Source organism: Camelus dromedarius, chromosome 10 (assembly GCF_036321535.1).
Source record: "Camelus dromedarius isolate mCamDro1 chromosome 10, mCamDro1.pat, whole genome shotgun sequence".
Classification (NCBI taxonomy): Eukaryota; Metazoa; Chordata; class Mammalia; order Artiodactyla; family Camelidae; genus Camelus; species Camelus dromedarius.
Window position 1 is genome coordinate 53,487,604 of NC_087445.1, and position 24,144 is coordinate 53,511,747.

General features: G+C 37.7%; 1 pseudogene; it reads right to left on the bottom strand.

The window, feature by feature from the left end:
• Positions 1 to 1,056: 1,056 nt before the first annotated feature.
• LOC105087944 (glycine dehydrogenase (decarboxylating), mitochondrial-like) overlaps positions 1,057 to 24,144 on the bottom strand; it is an 88,994-nt pseudogene continuing 65,906 nt past the window's right edge.

A 24,144-nucleotide genomic window follows, 5' to 3' on the forward strand; every position in this document is an offset into this window, starting at 1 on the left:
GGTTTCCATAAAATGAAATCAATTTTTTATCCATTAAATGTACTACTAAATGATACACTTAACTACTGTATGCTAGAGTCAAGTTTCAACACTGAAATCAGACAAGCTCCCTGCTCTTAAAATGCTTACAGACTAGTGGAGAAAAAAATTATTACAGTATAGGGTAAGAAGTATTATAAAAGCCCCCTGCGAAGTGTGCATGTACATTAGAAAGGTTAATATCTCCTGTCCCATCTACCTCACATCAGAATCCTGTTGTGAACCTCTAATGAGATATGTGGTATTTGGCCCCATCTGGGTGGCAGGAGAGAAAAAGGGACAAATCACAGAATGGAAAGCACACTGCAAAAGTTAAAGCCTTTGGAAAGATATGCTATTCCTCTTATAATGTTGACACTTTTTTTTAAATTGCAATGCTTTTATTAGAATATTGTTAATTGCAGATAAAAGAAACTACACACGTGGAAAAAGGAAAACACCCAGAAACGCTATTACAAATTTGTCAAATTATTAGGAGGAAAAAGATTTCTTCAGTGTATACAGAATATAAACATTTGCCCTGAGATTTCCCACAGATGGCACAGTCCACAAGGACTTTTTTGGAATAAAAATGTCTATCGAGTCTCCAGTAAAAGCCTCTATAATGCCTGCAAACTTGCTACATTGAAGTGATAGCTACTAGCGCACTCCAAATTTTCTATGCAAAAGCCGAAAAAATGGTCCCAATCAAGGCAACTTGAACATCGACTGCTACATGCGAAAGCAGAGGCACCGAAGCAAATCAATCTTCCAATAATGATCTTCCATTCACTATGCTAACTGTATTTACATTTACCTGGACAGATTACAAAAATACACACAGTATATAAAACCCCTACCTGAGTCTGGTGGAAAACAAAATATTTCTTTATCAGATACTCCAAAGCATATCAGATCAGTCACTTGAACTTAGGGAAAGAAGACAAAGAAAAGGCCCTCTTCTGTTCAGAGAATCAGGACTCGTAAACATCCATGGGTGGGCAGGTACAAACCAGGTGCTGTTCTCCATAGATGCCATCAGTCTGGGTGATGGTTAGCCAGAATTTGTTCTCCCGTTTCAGGAAGGAGAGTGGGAATGCTGCCACCAACCTGGAATTCGGCCAATATGACACAGGTCAAGGGGTGTGGAGACCCCTGAGCTTGGTCCAGAGGCAGAAAAGAGTGGATGTTTGCAAATTCCTTCCATGTGATAGGTGTGAGTTCAGAAGAACTGTTGAGCGTCATGGTGCAAGGACCCTAGTGGACTCATGCTATGAAGAAGGGAGATGTCTTTGTTTTCTAATCTCTTCATATATTGGACAATATTTGTTTCTGAGTGGTAACTGTTGAACACTTGAAGTGTGAGGAACGGGCTAGTTCTCTTGAAGGCAGTCCCTAGAATACCTCTCCATTCCTCACCCATGCTTTCAGCAACCAGCTCTGCAGACAACTCACAGCCAAAGATCCGCAACAAGTCATCCAGACCCTTTTTATTGATTGTTTCATCAAAAGAAATACCAAGTGTGTCATCCTTGAAGAGCTGTTTATTTGCTGCTGAGCAGCCCTGCTCAAGACCTCCTCCACTGAGCAACCACACTGAATCTTCAGTGTTGAAGAACAAGTCATCCTGGAGTTGGTGACCCCCTCGCCTGAGACCTTCAGACAAAATCAAAGTGGCATTATGTATTCTCCTAGCAATATGGGACCCACAGTAGATTGCAAACATTGTAGCCATGTTTATCAAGAGAGGCTGAGCTGTACAGATGTTGCTGGTAGCCTTGTCTCTCCAGATGTGTTGCTCCCTGGTTTGAAGAGCAAGACGATACACTTCTTTCCCACTGGCGTCTCTTGTTACCCAAACCATTATTCCAGGCATCATCCTCACCAGACTTTCTCTGACAGCAACAAAGGCTGCATGTGTCTGCCATAGCCCAGTGGCACCCCAAATCTCTGTGAGCTCCCCAGGGTGATGTCTACCCCAAATTCTCCAAGAGGCCTCAAGATACACAGAGCTAAAAGGTCAGTAGCATAGCAGGCCAAGCTCCCTGCCTGATGGTCTCTCTCCACCAGTTCCATAAAGTCTTCAACCTTCCCCTCAGTGTCTGGGTACTGGAACAGCACTCCACTGACATCTTTCCCACTGAATTCCATTTCATGAGGTAACTTCAGTTCAGTGAGGACTCCAGCATACTTGGCTTGAGTCTGGATGACAGCTCTTGTCTATGGATGGCAATGGGGGTCAACAAAAAATTTCCTCCTCTTGTCTTGTTTGTGCAAAGCTGCATTGCTTCTGCAGCCACAGTGGCCTCACCCAGCAGGGATGTGCTAGCCATGTCCCTGCCTGTGATGTCACACACCATGGACTGGTAGTTGAGTAAACTCCCCAGTCTTCCCAGAGACACCTCTGGCTGGGACAGAGTATACTGGTTGATCCATCCAGAGTTCTCCAGCAAGTTCCGCATAATTGTCTGTGACACTGAGCAGTTACAGTAGCCCAGGCCAATATACGGTCTCCAGATCTGGTTCTTGCTGGAAGTGGCTTGCAGAGTTGCAAGGATTTCATTTTCAAAGACAGGGTCATCCATTTTCAAGGGTCTTTTCAAGTGAATGCTGGCAGGGAGGGTCTTCTCCATTAGTTCATCATTGCTCGCCAACCTGAGGGCCTGTAGCATTTCCCTCTGATCTTTGTCCCCCAAGCAAAGTCGGTGCATCTGAGCAGGAGGCTCTGGTGAAGGTGCAAGGCTCCAGCCCCACCACTGTCCCCGCTGCCGCTACTGCTGTCGCGGCCCTTTGGCCGCCCCTGACTTTGCAGCCTAGACGCAGCCCCAGGCCTATGTCTGCATGGCCATAGTCACTGTCCCCTGCCCAGGCGTGTGAGGGTCAGCTGCACTTTCAGCCCCTCTTCTGGTCACAGTCCCCTGGGTGGCAGCTGCCCCCGGATGGCTGGAGCCGCTTTCTGCTGAATAACCGGAGGGACAGATGGATGTTCAGGGGCAATGAATGTGTGTGGCGCTGCACTGGGACACCAGCGCAAAGGTGTGCTCTATTGTTGACTCTTGATTGACTTTTGACTGGTGGTTGCCTATGAAAGTGAGCATTCGTTACTTCGTCTAATATTTACTGAATCCCAATCATGTGCAAGGCACTCCGTTAGAGAGTAAAATTAAAGCAGAAAAAAGGCAGTTCATCTCTTTGCAAGATCACAGGCAGAACAGACAACTAGGAAATTAAAATAATGTGGCAATTGCTATAATAGGGAAGTTGAGATTGTTTGCATGTTCATGTCTGAGAGAAACTGATGTAAACTTGGTAAATTGGGGGAGTCGTTTCAGACCAGAAGGATAAACAGGAATTAAACAAGAAAGGAAGGAAGCATGAAGTTCCGGGACAGTGATTTAGCCAGAGGGAACAGCACAGGCAAAGATCCAGAGGAAAAGAATGTGACAGGTTCAGGGAAATGAGAGAAGTTTAGAATGTATGTGAGGAAGTAAATGGTAACTTGGGAGGCTGCAGAGACAGACTATGAGCCAATTTGTAATGGACCCTCGAAAGCTTTTTAAACTTGGTTTCAGAGTTTTGACTTATATTCTGGAGGTAAACAGAGATAGCAGAATCCCTTTTAAGGATTTTAAGCAGCAGAGTGACATTATAAAAGTTATATTTAAGAGAAAAAAGATAACTTTAATTGCAGTTTGAAAAATTCACTGTGGCTAGGGCCAGAATGGAGCAGGAAGGTAAACCAGGATATACTCACCATCTAGCAAACGTTATGCTTGGGCATAAATAAGGCACTAGACAAGCATGGTGCATTTTTGAGAAGTAAAATTTTACTTAGAATTTGAGATAAAATAAGTTTTGTGTTCTGTATTCCTAAGAAGTTCACCTGCATGCATGCAAAGTCAGCAGAACTTTGCTTTTCACAGACAGTCAAGTTCACGTTTTTATCTCGAAAGTTCGGAAAATAGAAAATTTTATTTGTAGCAACAGATAAGAAAACCTGGCACTTTTGTCTAGTCCCTCAGGCTTCCCACAAACAAAACAAAACAAAACAAAACTTGAAAGAAAAGATGATAGTACTTCTCAGCCATGATCAGGGACTCAGTACTAAGCAGCAGTCTTCAAGATAAAAAACATAGGATGTACTGAGATGTCTATTTAAAGTATAGGCTTTATTATTGGGGAGATGCAAATTAGACCAAATTCTAGTATCTGTTATGTGAAAAAAGATACTGAACAATTACAGCATGAAGCTCTTTTTCAGCCATATTTAAAAGCCAATCATGCAAATTTTGAAGGAAAATCATCAGAAGTTTTGGAGCTAAAAAGAGAAATGTCTTGAGTAGGAGCAAAACAATAAGAAAAACTGTCAAACAAGCAAATGAAAAATTGTCTGATACTGCCTTCAAGATCAGTTTCAAAACCATCTTGCAAAAAAAGCCCTTATATTTAGAAGTACATTTAGAAAAGTGCTGTGCTGCAGATAAGGCCAAATCTGTTTGAGTCAAAAAGGGGAAAACAAATAGTTCTCTTAGAGATCTCACCAACCCACACATTTTAATATATTCTAAACATAAGGACAATTTATTAAGAGACTGAAGTAAACCTGTTTATTTTTTGCAATCACTTGAAAGAAAAGCCCATAATGATTTGACTATATTATTGGCTAGAAGACTAAGTAATTGAAAAGTACTTGTTAGTGAAGCAATTATTATTGTGAAGACACTTTCCACAATTTGAGTGAATTCTCTAGTAAAAGTGAGTTTTAGATTATATGTTGACATTTCCTGTGTAACTATAAGGAGATTCTTTTCTGATTTTTCTGTGAGCCACAAGTTATCTCAGGGCACTAGATGTCATCAGCACAGTCTGAAAACTAGCCCCGTCATTTCTTTACTTCTTATCTTAAGCATCTTGAACACATACAGACATTCAATAAGTAAACACAAAAACCCTATAGATATAAATATTTTAACAGTTTTTAACATAAACGTAAGTAATTATGTTTCTCATGCATCTACTTCCCTTAAGAACCACCCCAACAATTAGCGCTATGATAGCAGCGACCAAACAGAGCAGTAAGCTACACCAGGGTGGGACAGTGTTATTACAGGAAGACTTAACTCTGAAGGGACTAATGAGGGAAGGCATAAAAGTGACAGAATAATTTATGCATGTGCTTTAAGAGGTATTAAGTGATTTGGATTCTGAAAGTGTCCAGATCCCAATTTTAGTTCATGGTAAGGAAGGATAACTCCCCCTTGCCAAGCAAATTCTCTGACTCCAACTGGGTGTCCTACAATTCAACTCAATTCTGACACTGTCTACTCCGAGATAGGGTCAGACTCCACAGTGCCAGCTGGAAAAAAAAAAAAAAAAAAACACAACTTAAAGTTGTGAGTTATATTTTATTCAGGGATCTTATCTTACTGAGAACTATAGCCTGGGAAACAGCCTCTCAGATAGCTCTGAGGAACTGTTCCAAAGAGGTAAAGGAGGAGTCAGGATATATAGGAATTTTTGCTTAAAAAAAAAAAAAAGTCAAAAGTTACTAATAATCACCAAAAACACAGATATCTCAAGTTAATTTGTTTTAGTATTTTTCTGTTAGGCAAGATGGAAGACTCTGGGCTCATTGAAATTATTCCTTTGATATGCATCTTAATTATCTAGAGCCAGTATCCTGTTTGGCTCCATCCTAAATTCCCCTCAGGGCACATGGTTGGCATGGCTGCAGTGGCTGATGGCTTTATGGCCACAGCATCCTTTGTTTACTGAAATGGCAGGCAGCATTCTTTATCCACAACAGGTTAAGGGTTCAGTCCTATAAGACTGCCCCCCTCTCCCCTACTTCAGATGTCAAATGCAAGTCCAGAATGTTACCTGTACTTTTGACCAACTGACTATAAATTAGAAGTTCCCAAGACCTCCTCCTTGGGTTTGATTAATTAGCTAGAGCAGCTCACAGAGCTCAGGAAACCCACTTACTCACTGAATTACTAGATTATTATAAAAAGATGCAACTCAGGAACAGTCAGATGGAAGAAATGCATCAGGCAAAGTATGGAGAAAGGGCATGGAGCTTTCATGTTTTCTCTGAGCATGCAGTTACAGGCAAGAGAGGAATAAAAGTTACCTTGGTTCTTTGTCACTCCCCAAAAAACAAAGTTTTAATAGGAGACAGAAAGCGTGATATAAACAGAAGATTCTGTTAGTAAAGTAAAAAGGGAGTAAAATATAGTACACCCCCGAGAGAATTGAGAGCAGGCCAACCCAGGAGAGGAAAACAATGGCGTTGCTCCTTTGTTTTTCCTGTTTTTATATCCTGGCTTAGGGGGCATTTTTGTGGTTGATTGATTGACAGCTTAGGTTGTTTGAGCGCTCAGGCTGATTGATTGATGGCTCACCTTCCTTGTGCTCAGGCACACCCATCTCCTTTGCACATATTCTTAACGATGATGCACACAGAGAAACCTACAGGAGGGGGCTAAAACTGCGATGTTAATTACATTATAAAGAGCATTGGGTCCCGGTAAGCCAGGTCCTTCCCTCTACTGTGCAGCCATAGCATTGGATTTTAGCCAGCTTCTTTGCTGGCCTTCATTTACAGAAGGTAGAAGTTTTTGGAGCCCTTTAGCCTGAGCGCAGGTGTACTGTTATTTTCTGAATTGCTCCCTCCCCCTTCCTCTCCTCTTGCTGGGTGCTTATCTCTATCTAACTGCCTAACAATGCCACTCTCCCCAAATCTCCAAGTGTTCCCCAACCCAGAAGCTCTCCAAACTCTGACCTTTGTGGGTTTTATGGAGGGTTCGCTGCATAGGCATGATTGATTAAATCACTGGCTATTGGCAGTTGAACTCAATCCTCCACCTCTCCCCACTCCACAGAGGTTGGGGATGGGAATTGGGGGAATGAAAATTCCAACTCTCGAATCACTAGTTGGTTCTCCCAACAACCAGGCAACAAGCACCACCCACCTCACCCCATCCTTAGGTAAAGTCACGTTGTTCACATCTTTATTGTGACATCTTTATTGTTTTTATCACAGAAAATTTTTCAAGAATTTTAGAAACTATGAGACTGTGGACAAAGACCAAATATATATGAGAAATGTACTTTGGTCATCTTCATGATAAATATGTATTTCTTATAAATCACAATATTCCAAATTCATAAGGCTTGGTTTGGTTTTGGGTTTTTTGTTTTTTGGTTTTTTTTTTTTTTTTTTGGTTGTGTTTTAACTTGTATAATGCTTAGATGTATATAGGAGTCTTAAGAAAGTGAAGGAGTTCAGCACTGACATAGCTCTGAGGACTTCCACATATTGTAGAGTTGAATACGCACTGTTTTGGAACATTAGGGATGTGGTATTTCTCTCAGCTTCTTTTATTTTCAGTATAAGCCCATTTTCCTATTTAAACCAGTGTGGCAGGGGCTTTTGAACAATTGAATCTTGCAGGCCCTGGTGACGTTTTGGCCATTTGCCACACTCCTTTCTCAACTATAAAGCTACACCACAAAATTGTAACTAGAAGAACATGGTACCCCGGGGTTTGGGCAATTCCATTTCAAAAGATAATTTATGTAGTTAACAACAAGGAAAAAACAAAAATGTGAGATAGTGTACTGTTTTGTATTCAAAAAAGTTTTGAATTCCTTTCACTTTGTAATATTTCTATTACAGACTTGTGGGAGCCTGACTCTCAGTGCCTCAGCTGACAAAAGTTGTAAATTAGTTTGCCTGTAGACAAATCTTTTCTTTAATCCTCACTTTTTTAAAACAGAAGGAAGACTTTACTGATCATATGCAATATCTGATTATGATATATTGAGTGTAGTTTCTGACAAATTCATTTGATTAATGTCTATCTCTGAAATTCTAAATCCTCTCACATTACCTTTTTTTTTTTTTAATGAACCATTTAATTCAACGCTTAGCAAAGGTAAAATCTCTTCTGTGGACTTGTTTACGCCGCTAGACTGTAAATTGCTTGAAGGCATATAAATACTGTTGACCCTTGAATAACACAGGATTGAACTACCCAAGTCCAATATGCAGATTATTTTCAATAAATATAATAAATATGTACTACAGTACTACATGATGAACAGTTGAACATTTTCATGGTTGAACATGTGTATGCAGAACCTTGAATACAGAAGCCCAACTATAAAGTTATTCTTGGATTTTCAACTGCCAGGGGGTTGGTGCCCCTAACCCTTCATTGTTCAAGGGTCAACTATGTTTATATATATGTTTTATAAATATATAATATATATATAAATATATGCATATTATATATATATATAAAAATATATAATTTCTGTGCAAATGAATGAATAAATGAAGCAGGAAAAATTAATTTAAAATGTCTAAAGTATTGCTGAGTTAATGATATACATGAAAAATTTATTAGAAAATGTGACTATAAGGCACATTACAAGGAAAATCAAGGTCAGTGTTGTGTCCCAGCGGTTAATACAATTTTGTCTTCTATGAAATCATCCTGAAAAAGATAAATAGTGATTGTTATTTCTAAATGACTCAAAAAGTGGAAGTCCCACAGATGTTACTGGTAGGTGGGGGGGGAGGGGAGGGAAATGAAAGGTTTCACAGAAATACAGAGAAACAAACAAAGCTCAAAATTATGACTCAAGAAAATGGTGGTAATAAAATGCCTGAAACAAGCTGTCAACTTTGTCTTGACTTCTGATGTTAAGGAATCTCTGTATCTCAATATATATAGTAACTTGTACAAAGAGGGCATTTCATTCTCTGTCAAGCAGATTATGGAGTTCTTAAAGAATTTTCAAGTGCAGTCAAATTGTTAGGGTTCTGCTGTCCAAAAAAAAAAAAACATTTATAAGAGTGTTTATTTATAAGAGTGAAAACTCATGCTCCCACATTGTCCTGAGCTTCTATTTCTGATATCATTCCACATTGCAACTTTCTTCTTCCTGCCGGTTACCTCCTCCACTAGAACACAGGCTCTAGTGGAAACCATGCCTGGTCTGTCTTTGTATCACCAGCCACCTGCTAATGCCCAGCTCATAATGGGTGAAGTCAGCAGGTATCTATGGAATGAATAAATGAAGACTGAATGAGCAAAACATGCCTCTAGAGTATCTGTAGAATGCAATTTCAAGTTTATGCACTGGCAGATGAAGCAAGACTATCAGAAGTAATCAGAAATGAAAACTATATTCTACCGTACTGCCAGAATTTAAGAAATTTGCTCTGATTCACATGGACCTGAGCTGTACTGTCTCATTTCCCCTGTTACTTGGATTTCAACATGGTCAAGGAAAATTGAGCACTTACAGGATATACTACAAGGAGACCAAATCTTTGCAAATAATAAAACCATAAAATGAAGAGTGAAAATTTAGTCTACCTTATCTGAAATTATGATACAAGTAAACATTTTGATCAAATATGCAATTTTTTTTCCAAATGGGGAAAAAATAACCAAAACAAGCTTTATATTATAATTTACAACTCTTTTCAATTAATGTCATATTTAAAATTAAAATTGGCAAGCATATATTTGATGCATAGATTCCACATACAGTGCTATATAGAAAGATATATTATTATGATATTATATATTCAATAAAAATGATTATTAGATAAATATCATTAACTTCATAAAACCTTTTGAGGTAGCCAAGTCAAAAATATTATTATACTTACAGGTCAGGAAAATGAGTATTAAAGAAGTTAAATTACTTGCTCAGTCACACGAGACCAAGATTCAAGCACGGAGCCTGTCTCTAGTTACGTGAGAATCTGCAGCTTGCTCTCCATCAGTTTCCAGAGAGCTTGTAACAGGTATGTGGGAGGGAAGCCATTTAGTTCTGACTTTCATTCAGACCTCTTTCCTGTCTGCTTGCTTGACCTTCCTGTGTCTCCACAGTGTCTCAATCCTCTGGATTATTAGGGCCCTAGTTCTCTCACTCTTAGCATACACATTTATCTGCTTTTGTCATGCCCTCCCCCAGCCTCAACCCTAGCCTTGACCCCAGCCCTGAATTCATTTTATTAATCCTCTTGCTTCCGACTGGGAGAACTAATCAGACACTCTCCTGAGATGCTGGCATCCTGGACTGTCACTGAGATCAGGTGTAGCATATTCAGATCAGTCTGGGGTCTAAGTTCTATGCTGTTCCAGGGTGGAATCCTGGCACTGAGCCTAGCCATCTGCCCTCTCAGTTTAGGTGCCAAAGAGTTTAAGCAAGGATCCTAGTGGCACATCTGTGCTCAGACCTGAGAGTCTCAGGAGAGGGTGTGGCTCTACTCAGCTTCCCTCTGCCTAAACAGAAGCATGGACTTCAAGGTGTTGATCTGACATCCATCAGGGACATAGCCATATAGGTGCTATCCGCCTATAATCCGGAAGCCACAGAGACTATTCTGGCTTCCTAACTCCCCAAGGACAGTCTTGCCTGCTAAAATATTTAAAAACACTGAGTCACAATGTTTGTCAAGGAGGTAGAATCATCATGAAAGATAACAACTAGATTTGCTCCAGTGTTCGCCACCCAGGACTTTGCCCCACCACTTGATCAGTACCTTAAGTCGCCTCCGTACCCCCTCCTCTCAACACCATGGACCCCAGCCCAGAAAGCTTCTTTCTACCTTGTACTAAAAGTCAGAGGCACCTGCCTGTAAAGCCAAACCATGGGAGCTTCAGGCAGCATGTTACCACTCTTCTTAAAAAAAGAAAAAACAAAAACTGTCTTATTTCATCCTTAAAGAACCTGTAGTGAATTTTCAATATAAAAGTTAGAATTCTCAAGATTTCACAGACGAGAAAGTGTTCTTTAGGGAAATTAGAAAGAATGTCATAAAACTAATTTAAGTCGGAGCCTGAACTTAAATGTAGGTGTCTGATTTCCAGCTCTGGGGTGGGGGAAGGGGAGTAGGGGCGGGGATTAAAGGAGAGAGACTACTTCAGTGTGCTGATGCTCTGCTACTTGCTGCCCTAGGCAAACACTGAGGAGGGAGGAGACCTTTATTGTCACAGGGATTAAAGTTCAGTAATGCTGAAATAGTGGTAACTGACTAGTAATGGCAAAAAGCACCAAGACAACATTTGGGCAGTTTTTAATCCTAGTTGTTTTAGTCCTGATGGACTGTTAATGGAACCACACAGGAAGCAACTGTAGATAAAAAGGACTTCAGCATGAGGGCATATTGGGAGAATTTTGGTTTTTCCTCCAGCAGCTTCCTTTCTTAGGGCAAACTTTCAAACATTTTGGGACAGGATTTTCTGCAGAAAGCAGAGCATTTTCAGTGCCTCCCAATTAACGAAAAGCCAAACTCCCAAATATGACTTCCAAACCCTTTGGGCTCTACCTCCACCCACCTCTCCTGCCTCATCTTTCACCTCTGTCCCTTCAACTCCGCCCTGCCAGGATGAACTTTCCACGGTTTTACAGAAAGACTGTGTTCTCTTTCATTTCCAGGTCCTTCCGCAAACTTTCATTTCTTCCTGGAATATTCTTATCTATTCTCTTTCTTCCTGTATCGTCTTTCACAAATAAGCTTAGCCACTATTATATTTGGAAAACCTTTCTGAATTCCCCTAATTACAGATTAGTTACCCTGATGTGTCTTTCTCTTATTATACATTGTACTGTATCCACTTTGTAATAACGTCACTCACTAAATGGAACACTCCTGAATAGCAGAGATCATTCAGCCACTAGAAGTATGTCTGGTACCTAGTATGCACTCCAAAACATTTATTGATTTAATGTTGAATTCTTGCTGTTAAAAAGACTTTTAGCTCCAGAATTATCTACATTTATCAGATTGAATTTGAATAGTAGCAAATAGGAATGGAAACAGAGGGACAGAACCATTATAATGGCAAATTAAGTTGGAGTAGAATCCCCCCTTTGTGCGGGATGTTCTATTTGTCCCCTTCCTGATGCACACTCTACCTTAATCGACCCTGCTCTGGGTTCCAGGAGGCCGAACTTTGGGGACCACATATACCATGTTCCCTTACCATCTGACTTCCTATTGGATTCTGCAAGTGGATTCAGCAGATGGAGATTATGAGGCAGAAGGAGTGATTAATACACTGAGACATTAGTTTTCTTGGCTCCCTGCTTTCCAGGCTGAATCACAGCTGTTTAACTACCAAAGTGCTCATCTCCGATGAGGCAACTCTCTCCTACAGCTGTAGCTGTCCTGCAGTTGAAGGAGAGAGGATATAGCTTTACCATCAAGTGTGAATTTCTCCCTACCCCTCCATACACATGCCTTTTGAACAGTTTCTTTTTAGTGTGCCGTTTTCCTACAAGGACCCTAATCCATAGAGCCTTACATTTTGTGAGATTTGGACTTAATTCTGTAGGCAGTGAGAACCAAAAGCTTTTAGAATATAAAGATATTCCTACAGCTCAAATATTCACAGAGGAAAACCTGTTACACTACTGATTCCTTAGAAACAGAGCCTTTGCTTTATCTGATGCCATAACTAGTGTCTAGAAGAATGTATGATATACATAGCCCACAATACATACTTATTCAATAAAATAAGTAACCTGGAGAACAATTAAATCCATGTAGCCTAAAGCTTGAATTTGAATTGAGTGTAGACAAAGATAATGCATTTTCTTGAAGAGCCCCCAGTGGTAACAAAACAGATTCCAGAGAAATCCTGTAAACTAAAAGCAGGCAATCTAAATGAGTATTTCCCTGAGAGAGCAGGACCTGAAAAAGACTGCTTTCCATGTAGGTGTTGTGCCAGCCCTTATACAGCCATCTTCCTGTAACCACAGATAATTTCTCCTTAGTGATTAACTACACGAGGACAGTGCTGCAGGGAGCAATGATTGCTTTACAATCTATGAGGCCAGACCTGGAATCCAAGGCAGCATTGTCAGCAAGGCACCACTTACCTCATCCTACAGACATCGCTCTGATAATCAAAAAGTGTTTGACTTCAATAAACTTGCCAAGTATAGAACCTATAGGGTATTTTTAGAATCAGAAAGCCTGCAAGACAAGTACAGGATGCCAAACAGAACTGAAGAAGTGAGGGGGCAAATAAGGAGGAAAAATTAAACAGAGAAAAACACTGCTGGATTTTCTGAGCAAGTTCTTCTACTTCCCCCTTGTGGCCAAATTTTCATAGAACTAGGATTTTTTTTTTTTTTTTAAATAACATTTACCATTATTTAGGTCAGATTATAAAAATAAAATTTGTTTATTGCAAAAAATATGGAAAATTCATTAGAGTGGATAGGTAGAATATTGTATGGGAATGTGTAAATTCTGAAACTGAGTGTTATGAATGAATTAATGTTTCTGCAAAAGATTAACCAAGAACAAAGAGATTTATCCAGGAGCCTGACTGATACTGAGCGGTAAGGTGAACTCCATCTCCATAGAAACTCATTTAATTCTCATGATAACCCTTTACGATAAATATAATTATCCCCAAATTAGTCATCAAAGAGTGGCTATGAAAGCTTTTACATATTTGGTCCCTACTGTGTAAAGTAAGCATTTGGGGTAAGCATTCTGCATAAACTCATTTAATCCTCAAAATAACCCTATGGGATTAGGTCAGAATACCAATTTTTACGAAACTTTCCAAGATAATGTAGCTTGTACATGACAGAGATGGAATTTTAACCTGATCTTTGAACTACAAATTCTCCCATATTTCCACTATTCCATGTCATCTCGTCATTTTCTTTTTGAATGCCTATTTTAACTTACCACCAGATATTTGTTAAAGTTGGTCTTGTTCACCTCTAGTAGGAACACCTATGACTTTTAGGAGATTCTGCCACGTTAATACTGCTCCACACACCTGGTGCCTACCAAAGGAGGTATAGGAACTCTCCTCTTCACCTTTGCATTAATTATATATTCACGTTAATAATTAGTGGAATAATCAGAATTAGAACATGCACTTTGTTCTCTTCAACCCACCCTTCTCCTAGAGTAGGAGACACTCTATGGAGATAAAAGTGAAGCATTATTTTCTTTAAAATTATTATAGACAGATTTGGATTCAATGAACAATGGGAGTTAGCAAATTTTCTGAGTTTCAAGTGGAATAATAGAGAGATGTAGAATTTGTGCATTACTGTGTTTGGGGGCATATCTGGAAAAAAAACCACAAAATCACATATAGCTATTCAAAACCCTGTATAATAGAGAGAGGATAAAGGAATGTATTATCTGCTAGTTTATCTCTTTTATCCACACCAAAGAATCTTAATTCTCATAGGACTGCTGAGTGTGTTTGTCTGTCAGATTATCTCAAGATATTTAAATGGAAACTCTATATTATCATTTTTACAATATATCATGCAGTGTATTGGAGGAGTTGTTATGGGCTAGGTAGATGGTAGTAAAAGCAAAAGACATGGGAGAAGCAGTCATCACATTCCAAATGTTTAATATTTTATTTTTTCAGTGCAATAGATCACCCAGTAATGAATAAGGGCCCAGTTCTGCTCGGGTTTAATTCCTGGCTTTACAACTCACAAGATTGTAACCTTTTGAGCAAGTTATTTATTCTGTCTAAGCCTCTGATCCCACATTTGTAGTGATGACAACAAAAATCTGTTGTGAGGAGGCTCAAATAAATGAGTAATGCCCTTAAACACTTAGTATGAGGAAGTTTCAATTGATGTTTGCTCTTTGTATTTGAGCCTGAAAATTATTTCACCCAGAATTTACCTTCAGGAGAGCATCTCCTAACTGGCTAACAGCCGTTATGATGTGGGGAGGATCAAAGCCAGGAACGCTCTGGATAGCATTATCTCTTTGGTGATTTTTCTGCTAAGGAGACTCCTTTTCAGACTTTCAAACCTTGATCACATATCTTGTACTTATATAACAATTACATTTTATTTTCAAATGCAATTGTATATATTTTCTTATTTGGTTTGACAACCAACACTTCAACTCCACAGCTACTGTGCTATTTCTGTGGCCAGTCCTGCCACTGCATGCTTAAGCTTTGGTTAAGTCTCCTCAGAAAGACCAGTATGAGAGCACCCGCGTTTACCCAGTGTGTGAGTTTGGAATCTAGGCTGGAATTTGGAAAATCACTGAAAGTACACATGGCACCTCCCTGACCTTTAACCCTATATGCAAGCTAAATACTTGCTGGACTATGTGATAACCCCCAAGAGGTTGCAAATTTAGTGTTTGACACTAATATTCATTATGTAGGTTAAAAATAAACTAATATATATATCATTTGTCAGATCATAAAAGCAAAGCAACTATGGATACATAGAAAATAAAATAAAACCATCATTTTGTTGTTGAGAATAGGCAGACTCTGTTAATATTTTAATTCATTTCGTCTTACTATTTTTTCTATGAATATTTATGAGTTTGCCTTCTTTTAAATAGAGGAATTAAAACACATAGAGAATTTTCAACCGATCAATAGGTTAAAATATATGTATCTTATTACAGAGTCTTCTCCAACAGTGGATGTGATTATCTGAAGTTGCAAATACAAATACAAATTGGTCTCACAAAAAACAGTAGTACTGAGGACCCTCATAACCACCACAATCAGCAGGTAGAGGACCAAAGCATAGTTATGTTAGTTTCCTCCTTTGTGTCTTCATGGTATTTTTGTCACATATTCTGAACTGGAACAAATCTGTCTCCCTGAAATTACTCTGTGAACTCTTTGAGGACAAGATCCATGAGTGCTCAATTTCACAGAGAGCTTCAGTGTTCTAGTTAAGAGAGAACTCTGGACTAAGATTGCTTGGGTTGGTTTGTCAACTCAGCTGTTTGACTTTGGGAAAGTTATTCAGCTTGCTTGTGGAAAAAATGAGACACCAAAGGCTTGTTCCAAGAATAAGCAGAGATAATCATATGAAGAAGTTAGCACATAGTGAATGTTCAATAAACATTACATTGGAGATCCCAAACCTACCATTGAACATAGCGTGGAGTAGGTTCCAAAAAATTATTGAACCAAATATTTTCAGCATGAGCAATAATTAGAAGTTGACATCTTCAAGATCTGATCCAGGCCTATAATTGACTAGTTGTGGGATTTTGTATAAGTCAGCCTCTCTGGGATTTGGCTTTCTCGTTTGTAACATGGGAATAATGAGCCTTTTTAAAAACCAAACTTTAACAAGAGTTTTATAAAGATATTATGTTTGAACACCGTGAATAGATCTTCCTGAGGATGAATTACCAGAAGTGGTACTAATGAATCAGAGACTATAAGTGCTTTTGAATTATGGAAGGATACAGTCTACCTCTCTCCTTTCCAGAAGGGCTATGCCAGTTTTCAAACTCAGTAGCATTGCACCAGAATTCTTGTTTTACTCTCACCAAAAGGAAGACTGTTCTTTTTAAAATGATTTGCCGTTTGATGTCTTGTTTAGTTCTCACCATTTTGAATAGATGCTTTTTTTGTTGCTGTTGTTATTGTTGAGGTTAAGCTTTTCAGGTTTTTACATAAATATTGACAATTTGTATTTTGGGCTTGTTTGGTCACTTTTTCTTTATATCCTTTGTCCATTTTTCTATAGAACCATTCAACATTTCCTTGTCAATTCAGAATGTCTCATGACATATTAAGAAATTTAACACGATGTTAGATTTTCTAATCATTTCTTTGTTGTATACTGACATCAGAATGATTAAAAAATAGAACAGGAGACAACACTAAGCTAAAGCTCTTAACAAGTATTAGCTTTTTAAAAATAATCTCTAAAGTCCTAAGTACAAACCAAATTTAGACTTATAAGTCATTTCTATTAGTCTTTATATCCTATAGAGTTTATAGCCTTCTATTTATAAACATTACCTCATTAGGAAAATCCAGAACTTCTGGGGCACCCATGAAAAATTGTGTGAAAAGGAGCTTTAAAATTGGAAAAATTTAAAGTTATCACATTATTTAAAAATAACCTGCTTTTGCAGTTAGAAGCTTGAGTGAGTTCTGACTGATTAAAGTTTAGAATCTCTTAAAAAACTTAATGAACCGCAACAGTTGTTCTAATATTAAACATTCTCTTAGTAAATCTTGAAGAGATTTAGTATTGAACCAGAATAACCTTTTTTTTCCCCTAAATTCAGACAACCATTCACTTTAATGCATATTAAAAGGTTTTGAAACATTTTGGCAAAACAGAATTAGTTTTCTTTTTCCTCAAGGTAACCAAAAAAAAAAAAAACCCAAAACAAAACAAAAAGCCCCCTTAACTTATAGGGAGAACACTTGGCTTTTATTTTTTAAAATAAAACACTTAGTAATTGAGGCGAGCCCCTGGAAAAGTCTTCTTTCTGTTAATGGATGTCTTGTAGGCTTTAGTTCAGTGCTGTTAGTGAGAATTATGTTCACCTCCCTTTGTCTGTTGCCAGCACACCCACGTTTATGTGTTTATTTCCCCACAGAGAGAGTGACCTGGGGTTGGGAAGAGGTATTAGTCTTTGCATCCCTAGAGCCAGCACAAGGCTTGATCCGTTATAGACACTAAGTAATATTTTATTGAACTGAGTAATGGTAAAGACACAAACAATATCTAAGGTCCGAACTTACCTTCTTCCTTCTATAATCTTCTGATTATGGGCAGAAAAAAATAACTTTATAAATGTTTAGCTAACATTTTCTAAATTGAGATTCCATGGAGTAGTGAGTGTTGTGAGAGATTTGGGGAGGTCTCCACATACTCAGGAAAAAGAAAATGAAATATTTGGGGAACACTGCCCACTCTAGGGGATACATGATACACCCATACACCTATCATTCCTCTCAAGAGATACTGCAGCATAAGGAAAAGGATTACTTCATGCATGCCTCTTTCAGTTTCTGCATAAAAGGATAAGTTGTCTGCTTGGTTTATTTTCAAAGCTGCAAGAACATGTTCTCTTATGAAAGAACAGAGAGCTATAAGGTGAGAGTCAAGAGAGAGAAGCATAGGCTAAGAAGTAAAATGTACTTATTAATTAATAAAAATTTATAATACGAGGAAACCCAAATTCCAGCACAAAATTTCAATCTGCAGCAAGATGCAATAAGTAGTAGAATCTACTTGCAGAAAAAAATCAGTAATATGGAAAATAACTGGATAAACAAGAATCCAAGGTAAAAAGACAGAGATGAATATGATGAGACTTTATGATAAACATTTTGGCAGAATCACAGATTCAACCTATGAATTAAATGTGCTACTCTTGGAAATGCAATAAGGTTAATTACGAAGGCAATACCAAGATATAATTTAAATATTTCTAAGGAAAAATGAATAAAAAACTGGAAACTACACGTTAAATGACTTACCAGGTTATGTGAAAAACATGTTAAATAAATCACACCCAGATTTATCCTGGGTTCTAGCATCTTTTTCAACTTGTTATTTTGGAAATGTACAGTCATACACAAAAATAAAGTGAGTAATATAATGAATCTCCATGTATCCATTATCCAGCTTTAGCTGTTACAAACATTTTGTTAGTTTTTCTTTCATCACATCCTCTTTTTTCCTTTTAGGGGGAATATTCCACACTTTTTGTCTTCTTGTCTATAAATATTCAATACACACCTTTAATAAATAAAAACATATTTTATATCACCACCATAATATTATCACATCTAGCAATGCTAATGGTAAACTCAATTTCCCTTTGGCCAGATCATAAAAATACAGGGAGATTAGACAACCATCTAACTGACTGCAGTTAAAATATCTCACCTTGAAAAAAACAAAACAGAGAAAATAGAAAATGTCTTGTATACACATTTTTAAGACCCATCTTAAAGTATTGGAAGGGACTATGAAAGTGAGCATCCCTGAAGCCCAAGCTTCTTTAGCTTCATGGTTAATTCACTTTTGGCTGGAATCTGTGTGCCACTCTGGGGCATCCTGTTGAGAGGCGGCAAGATTCCACAGGGTGTGTGATTCTATGATATTCCAAGAAGGTAGAGAACAGAAAATCTGCTTGTCTTGTTGCTGCTTTTTCTTCAACACCTAGGGTGGTACTTTATACTAAAGGATTCCTAATAGATATCAAATGCATGAACAATGGCAGTAGAATCTCCCCAGGCTCAGCAAAGATTTCCATGCCTCAGATACATCAGAACCACTGGATCTGAAGCAATAGTTCTGGGAGGAATGAGGAACTTCTCAGCAGTAACCAATAAAGTCCTGAAACAAGAGGAGGGCCTGCTCTAATTCTTGGGCACAGCTTAGGACCCAAACACCTTAGTAGAACCTCAGACAGGTGGAGCCCAAATCATGAATCAGACTGAACTTCTGGCTGGCAAGACAGGATGAGGGTTTAAATTCTGATTATTTAGACTGAAAGGAAATAAATACTATTTTTCCTATGCAATTGAGGATTCATACTAAGATTTATAACTTCTTCATTTATGTTGAGTGCTTCAATTATGTTAGGCACTGTCCCATAAATTATTCCATTTACTGTTGTAATGACCTTCTGATTCTGTAGTACATAGGGGTTGAAGGCTCAGGCTTTGGTCCCAGACTGACAAAATTTCAAATACTGACTCTTCTATTTATTAATGTATGACCTAAGGGAAGATTTATAAATCCATAATGATCAGTTTCCTAGTCTGCAAAATATAAATATTGCTACTGTCTATATCACCAGCTTATTGCTATGAAGGTGAAGTAAGATAGCACATAGTAGATTTCAGCATATATTAGCTGAAGTTATCATATATGTATATATATATAGAAAAAATGATAGAGAAAGTAACTTACCAAGGATAGAGAGGTAGTAAATATACAGAAAAATTTAAGCACTTTTTTTTTTTTGGTCCTATAGCTAGTTCTCTTTCCAAAGCCTGTTTAACAGTTGCCATCCTAAGATATCTAACACTACCAATATTTGATATTTCTAATTCTCTGAATTTTTAAGAGACCTATAATTTTATAATATTTTCAAATATAACCACTAAGGTAAACTGTATCACAGATTAAATTTCGAAGTCTTGCCTCATCCTAATGTTGAGTATCTGGTCTTGCTGGTTTCTCTAATTGCTTTAGGAAATAAAATAAAATCATTGTGAATAGATAGTCTGGAAATCAAGCCTGGAGAGTGGAGCTGTTCAACAGTGTTTTTCATGGTCAATATATAATGTCCTACTTTATTTTTCCAGGAAGCAATCATCACTTGGTCTTCTGGCTCACCTTACCCTTCCCAAATCAAATTTCAAAAAGGATTAAACTGAAATTATCTGATCTGAATATTTTGTTTCATCACCTAAGTCAGTTGGCATTTCTTAATATAGGTACAAATTTTCATGTATCTTCATAAAAGAGATGTCTTCAAGTTAACTACACTTTGAGGAATACTTCCTAGGCTTTTCAACAATCCTTATAGTTTATCTGGTGAAAACAGCTGGCTGAGAGTAGCAAAACTGTTTGCTAAGAAAATAATCAGATTCACTAAAGTATTTAATAGCAGATAGTTGGTTCTTATAAACCACATTCAAGCATTCTTGAGAATTTAAAGCACTTTAAAATGTGCACCCTTTTCTGAACCAGCTTGATATCCCTTACAAGTTCTTTCCAATATACAAAAGAGTCCACTTGGGATCTTAGCAGGCAACACAGAATCTAAGGTCTCATTTCAAATGTGATATACCAGTGTTCAGACAAATGGAGCCTGTGCTCCTAGTAATATTTTTACACATAAATTATTAAGTCTTACTCTAAGCCACAGGGAATTTTTCCAGTGTTAACCTATACCTCCTTTCAGATCCTGTCTGCACAGTCAGAGTGTCTAAGTTTTCTCTTCCAATCCTTAAAATATAATTCTGTGTCCCTTCACTCTCTTTTAATTTTCTACATGCATCTTGAGGCCTGTCAGATACTTTTCTTATTTATTCTCTGCCTCCTCCTTCACCTAAAATTAAACTCTGAAAAGCAGGAAATCTGTTTGTTTTGCTGTTGCTTTTTGTGTCACGCCTTCAACAGTGCTTGATACTTAGAGGGGGCTTAATGAATATTAAATGAATGAACACATAAGCACAGGTCCTCTGACTCTTTCCAAATGCCTGTGACAGAGGTTAGCTGTTCTCATAAATCATTAATAGGCAGAGATCTTGTCTATTTTGGTTACAATTGGTTTTCAAAATAAGTTGTTCTGCCAAAAATAAACCTGCTGGTTAAAGATAAACTAAGACATATTAAAAATTTTAAGTTTTATTTGGGCATTTAGTCATTCCAGTTGGTAGTGCCAAGCCAGAAGTGGTTAGGAGCACTCCACCTACAAGAGCAGGGTAGAGACATATAAAGTGCAGAAGCAAAGAAAGGAAATTATTTGATTGGCTGTAGCTTAAAGCCTATTTGGCTCTTTGTGATTGGTTTTTCCTTAGCATTGTGATTTCATAATCTTGAGCTATTTACAGGCCTAGATTTTGGTTTGCCAGTGTAGGTCATCATAGCATTACAGCTACATTAGTCTAATGGGCTCCTTGTTTAATTAATTTAACACTGCATCATTAAAAATAAATTATGAAAACAATCTTTTCTGGGAGGGAAGGAAGAATATTAGCTAGATGGTTTCAGAGTCACAATAAAAATGTTTTTCTAGCAGGAATTTCAATAATGGTGTTTTTATAAGTAAAAGTATTGATACGTGGTTTAGGCATCTGAGATCAAAATCTCTCAGGATAAACTGGGGTCATGACAAACAAAGAGTTCTTGGCAGTGTGAAAGGTTTAGGTTTTCTGCCTGCAGTGACAGCAGTTAAGAATTTTACATAGGGACAAAAATTGTATGGTTTTGTATTTTTTTTTAAATAAGTTCGATATGGATTCACCCTGATTGAGGAAGGAAGAGTAAGTGTATAAAAACCCAGATTTGAAGTTCGCTGAAGAAGCGAAAGTGAGAGACGATGGCGGGTTTGTTCTGTCTCTGTACTAACCAAGCATTCTTAAGAGTTTGACTTCCCTGCCAACTTAACGAACGCATTCTAGAAATGCCAGTAGAAGAATGCCACTTTATGTAAAAGTTTCACTTTTCTTTTTAAATTAATATGTTAGAATTCTGGTTTTATACATCAATTTGATGAATTTAATTACTATGATTCTACTTGGGTTGGAATAATAAAAATAAAATTCAGATTTCTGAGACTGCAAAGCTGATGATCACACCATGGACCTTAACTAATTCACCGGGATAATAAGGCGATAGTGGCACCTTATAAAGTCTTGTGGGACTGTCAGACTCTATAACTGTGTGAGCCAATTCCAAGCCCTGATTAATACACCATTTACCGTGGTGGCCATTTGGATGTTATGGGAGAATGCTACTGGTCATTTTTGTACATGTATTGTGGTTCAGAGTTTCCCCAGATTCTTGGAGTAGAATCTCTAGGAGTGGATTTCCAGGTGAAGGAGTATGAATATGTCTAGTTGGATCACACAAGTTAAAACCCTTTCAATCAGTTTACAAACTTACTGGATACAAATTCCTGTTGCTCCACATCCTGGCCAACACAGGCATTGTCAATTTATTTTATCATTTCTGATGAACATATGGCAGTATCTAGATCTTCAGAGTTTTTTAATTTTCCCTTCCTTTGTTCTTTTCATAGTGCTCATTACTTCTTTTGCATTCCTTTGCAGAAAGAGAGACAATTCCTGACCCCCTTTTTAGGGTTAGAAGTGCTTTCGCAGATATTTTATTAACAAACTTCTTTCAGCTTTATTTTTCATGCCTCCTGTGACACCACCCCTTCATGGGATCTTGACTTTAAGCTTCTGTGATGCTTAATCAATACACAAAATGGCGAGAAGACATACTGCAATACTTAGGGTGGACCTTCCCCTTGGATTCCTGTTAACAGCTTCTCTGGATGGTTCTCCCTTCACTTAAGATATGCTCTCTTTCATAAGGACAGTAAGAAAGACCAAGAAATAGTCTTCATTATGAAATACACAGAACTCATGAAACTCCTCCCACATCTCCAGTGGCTCGAGTACCAGCCTAGTACACCCGTTTCTTTAGAAATGTGTACCTGTTACTTCTCACGCAGTGATCGCCATACTTCAGCTTATTGATTTCAGTTGTTTCAGTGGTGTGGTTTTAAGAAATGTGTGATCTGATCATTTGAAAAAGTATTTTAGAACAATTCCCATATAAATAATATTACTGGTATAAAGAAGCAGAAAAATTCAAGATCCCTCTCTATTCAGGCACAGTCAGTAAGAGAATTTAGAAATATTTTATTATTGACTGTTTAAACTACATTTGACCATATGTTTACATAGTTATTCACTAAATAGAAATTTGTGTTGCCTCTTCCACTTAACAGTTTGAGTATAAACCTTCCTCACACCATCAAAAATTCTTCCTAAATATTATTTTAAAGGCTTCATATTAAGTTTTAGAATAGTTTGTTGTGCAATAATCAGTATCTATTTCACCTGCTTTATTTTTATCCCTAACACTTATTACTATCATGCTATATATAATTTATTTATTTTGATTATTGTACAACATAATTTATAGAGCACAAACATATGGAGGGAGAATTCTGTCTGTTTTTTCCTACTGATATATGTTCACCATCTACAATTACAGTAATAATGTTTACAGTATTAATAACATAATGAACATTCATTCAGAAATCTAAGTAGTGATTTCAAGTCTGGATACACAAATCCAGAGTTACTGGAGAAAGTTATGGCCTAAGATAAAGCACACAGAATGTTCTTGGAAATGAATGATACCACCCTAGCATTACAGATAGAAGACAGAAGGTGAATCAGGTCACACCTCTGTAGTGTCACTCGAACAGTTAGCAAAAAAGAGATGACAAGAAAACTGAGAAAGAGCAGCCAGTGATGACGAGGAGAAAAATGATCAATTATCAGAAAGTGACAACAAAAAATAAAAAATAATAATAATTATAGAATGTCTGCTATTTGCCAGTCTAGGTACTTTAAATACTTCACCTCATCTAGTTTTCAGAATAGCTCTGTGAGGTAGGTTTTATTATCCATAGCTTGTAGGAGGAAACCACTTGGAGGGTAAGTAGTTGCCCTTGGTCTCATTTCCAGGAAGTAGTGGAACTAGGAGTTAAATCCTGATCAGAATATCAAGTCTCTCTAAATCATTCCTGGGATTGGTGTT